The following is a 4,553-nucleotide window of genomic DNA, read 5'->3' as shown; positions in this document are numbered from 1 at the left end:
CTCACTCCTTTGGACTGAAGATGTGCCTGGATACAGTGGAAGACGGTCTTTTTAAACTAAGGTCTTTAACAGGTCTCAGTTTGACTGAGGCAGCACCCATTCAGTGATTAAGGCTAGGTAAGAAATGAGGCAGAAAATGGTGGGATTTTAGTTGGGACTTGAAGGAAGCTGGAGAGGTTAGAAGATGGAGAAGAGGAGGGAGAGCCTTCCAGGCATGGAGGACAGCCAAAGAAAATGCCTGGAGCCAAGAAATGGACTGTCAAAGATGGCTAAGTCAAAGAGTAAGATTGGAAAGTAAGATGTAAGAAAACCTGGAAAGGTAGAAGGGGCCAGGTTATGAAGGGCTTTGAATGCTAAACAGCAATAGGAAGACTATGGAGTTTGTTGAATAAGGAGGGCAGGTGGGTGATCAGACCTTTGTTTTAGGAAAATCACTTCAGTGACTAAATGGAGAATCAACTGGGTGAGGAAAGACTTGAGACTGGCAGACCCACCAGCAACTATTGTGACAATCCTGATGTAAGATAAATTTTCCCCTAAGTACCACTTTGGCTGCATCCCATAAATTTTGGTATGTTGTCTCATTGTCGTCATTTTCTTTAATGAAATTATCCATGGTTTCTATTATTTGTTCTTTGACCCACTTATTTTTTTAGGATTATTTAGTTTTTAATCTCTTTCTGTTGTCCATTATTAAATATATTTTTTATTGCATTATGATCTGAAAAGGATGCAGTAGGGTTGCAGAAAGGATGCAAGAGGTGATGAGGATCTGAAGTGCCCATGTAAGTGGAGAGAAGGGGACAGATGTGAGACTTGGCACTGATTGTGTGTGGTTGAGAAGCAAAGAGACTCAGCCAAGTTGACAGAGAGACAGCCGCTTCAAGGAAATCTTCAATAACAAAACTTCTCAGCCTGAAGAGAAGTATTTGAAACCATCGAGGTAGAACAATTGTTAACATTAACCAAGCGTGGGAACACTCAAAAGCATTGTGTTAGGTGAACCATTAACAGTTTCAGAGAATTGGGGAAAGTCAGTTCTTAGAAAAAAAGACTTGGGTGACAATATTTTAGTTAAGTTGGACTGATATAAAAATAAAAAGTCCCATTTTCCCTTCTGTGAGAATGACTAGGAAAAAAAAAAACAAAAACAAGCCTAACAATGTTAACACTAAGTGCAACGAGGCTTAACATCACATTAAAATGCAAAAGAAAAAGTTATGGAATGAATAGAAAAGCAGAATCCAACCATGTTAGCTCACAGAAAACACATTTAATCCACAAAGATCAGAGTAGATAAAAAATGAAGGAATGAATTAAAATTTAACATGCTGCTGACTTAGCCTTCAACATTTATAGGTTGTGTGACCTGGGATAGGTCACTTTGTCCTCACAGCCTCAGTTTTCTCATCTGTGGAATGAGAATGATCATGATTGCAATGTCTGCCTCACAGGGTTTTCATGAAGAGAATGTTTCATGCTGTAAAGTGCCATATTGATCATTTTTTCCATTAATATTATTATGACTGCCACAGCACAAAAAGTTGAAATGACACTAATTATATTAGAATATTAACTGTGCATGTACCAAATATTAAATCATATATTCATCTAATAATTTTACCGCAAAATTTATGGAGGAAAATCTTAATACATCCCTTGGAAGAAGAGATGGGGTAAAAATCATGTATCTGTAAGGAAATGATGCATATATGTAAGACTAAAGATAGTTTTATCAGTGGAACCATAGTCAAAGGACATGAATGGACAATCTGCAGTAGTCAATCAGTAAACATTTTTAAAGTGCCTGATATGTGCCAAGCATTGTGCTAAAGGAAAACAACAGGCCCTACCCTCAGGGAGTTTACAGTGTAACAGGGGAGACAACGCAAACATATGTGAAGCAATCAGTATATAGGATAAATATGAAATAATTGCCAGAGGGAAGACACTAGAACTAATTGAGGTCAGGGAAGGCTTCCTTTAGAAGGTGGGAGTTTGGTTGGGCCTTGAAGGGACTAGGGGGGGACGGGGTGGGAATGGAGGGGGGGGGTCAATACTTGGAGAGGAGGGAGAGCATGGGGAACAACCAGAGAGAAAGTCCAGAGCCTAGAAATGGAGTGTATTGTTTGCTGTTTGTGGAACAGCCTGGAGGTCAGTGTCACTAGATCAAAAAATATGTGTCAGGGAGTAAGGTGTAAGAAAACTGGGGACTAGGTTAGAAAGGGCTTTGAAAGCCGAATAGAACATTTTGTATTTGCTCCTGGAAGCAATAGGGAATCACTAAATTTTATTGAGTAGGAGGGTGATTTAATTGAATTTTTTGGATAATGAATTCCTGCTAATAAAAATTATTTGAATGCCTCCAGTGTATATATTTACATATTTATGGACTACAATGTATTGCTGTGCTAATTGTTATAAAACTTACACAAAATAGTAATAAAAATATTGAAATAACATTGAAATGGTATTTCATATCAAATGGTATTTAGAAGCATTCAGGTGATGCAGTAGATAAAGTGGTGGGCTTGGATTCAAGATCACCTGCTTTACATACATACTAGCTGTATTAACTAACTGTATTAACTCTGGAAAAGCCATTTAACCTCAGTGAACCTCAGTTTCTTCATCAGTAAAAGAGATAACAGTAACAACTACCTCACAGGGTTGCTGTGAGCACCAAATAAAGATGTTGTGTACAACCTGTGGAAACCTTAAAGTGCTATATAATTGCTAGTTATTATATTTGATTCTAGACTCAATAGGGAATCACTGGAATTCATTGAGTAGGGGAGTGATACAGTCAGACCTGAACCTTAGAGATTCACTTGCTTTGACCGCTGTCTAGAGGGTGGATTGGAATGAGGAGAGACTTGAGACAGGGAGGCCAATTAGAAGATTGTTGAAAGAGTCGAAGCAAAAGATGAGAGCCTGCATATACTTAAGATGTGAGCCTGTGGGGTGAGGGCTGCTCATCCATCCAACTCACCCCGCTCCCACCTGTGGCTCCAAGAAGCTGTAGTGTGCATATTCAAACCCACGAGTGAGTTAGTGGGATGTCTACCCAACCATGTGAAGACCTGCCCTAGAGCAGGGCTTCTTAAGGTTTTCCTACTTGTGACCCTAGAGGAGTGGGTAGATGAGGACAGTTTGTTCCAATGGCCATGAAGGCGGCTGAAGCAGGCACCATGGAGCACTTAGAGCTTGGGAAGGCATCGAAGATGCCACGGTCACCCACTGAATCCTGAGCCATCGCTAGTCATTTTGACTTCATCTCACCATTGGATTCCAATGACTGAAAGAGAGAGCGAGGTTGATGTATACTGTTCACTTACCATGGCAGTGTACTTTCCAGGGATGGGCACATAGATGATGATGTTGATGCACACATTGCCAGAACTAGTTCAGTGTTTGAGAGGCTCTGAAGGAAAACGTGGGAGAGGAGAGTAAAGTATTAGGCTGCCTACCAAACTGAAGGTCTACAGAGCTGTGGTGCTGACCTTGTTGTTGTATGCCTGTGAAACCTGAACAGTCTACCAGCGCCATTCCAGGAAACTGAATCACTTCCGTTTGAATTGTCTTAGGTACATTCTGAAGATCACCTGGCAAGATAAGGTACCAGACACTGAGGTCCTTCTGCTAGCTGATCTACTGAGCATTCCAACTCTACTGCAGAGAGCACAGCTCCAATGGGGTGGCCATGTTATTTGAATGACAAACATATGTTTCCCTAAAAGGCTATTTTATAGAGAGCTCACCCAAGGCAGGTGCTCACATGGAAGTCAGAAGAAGTGATATAAGGACACTCAAGGTCTCTCAACTTTGGAATTGATTATGAGACATGGGAGACATTGGCGCAGAACTTCCCAGAATGGAGTGCTTCATCAAAGGAGGCCAAATGGGACCATGAAGAGTCAGACATGACCGAAAGTGACTGAACAAGCACAAAAACTGTACACTATTAAATACCTACTATGTGTCAGGTGCTGTGTGAAGTGCAGGGGTTAGAAATTTAGAAAAAAATAGTCTCTGCCGTCAAGGAACTTAAAATCTAAAGGGGAAGGTGATACACAAAGGGAAGCTGAAAATAAGAGAGGACATGAGAGGGCATGATGATGAAGTTAGAGTAGAAACAAAGCTGGAGTTCTGAGTTTTCTATAGAGGGAAGCCATGGGAAGGGTTTTGTTTTGTTTTTTTTCATTCTGCCCTCCAATCAGAAGAAACTGAGGGTACTGATGAGTATGAAAGCTGAAGCAACCTCCCTGATCATGAATTTCCTGGTGATATGCTAATCCTGAATGGTTTGGGGGAGGTGAGGAGGAGGATGGTGGCGATAGTGAGGTCAAAACCAAGAAGAGCTGTTATTAACAAATTAATTTGATGAAGTTGTAATGATAAAACATAGCACCAGATTTGGATACTTGGGGTGAGAGAATGAAAAGTTGAAGATGACATAAAGGTTATGACCTGGAAAGATGATGGTGCCTTCGGAAGTGTGGAAGTGTTGGTCAAGAGCAAAACCCAAACCTGAAAAGCTTTAGGAAGAAGTT

This window comes from Petaurus breviceps, unplaced genomic scaffold (assembly GCF_028583685.1).
Source record: "Petaurus breviceps papuanus isolate PSGF00001 unplaced genomic scaffold, PetGlider_PUasm1.0 100, whole genome shotgun sequence".
Taxonomy (NCBI): Eukaryota; Metazoa; Chordata; class Mammalia; order Diprotodontia; family Petauridae; genus Petaurus; species Petaurus breviceps.
Note: the sequence above shows the minus strand (reverse complement) of the source record.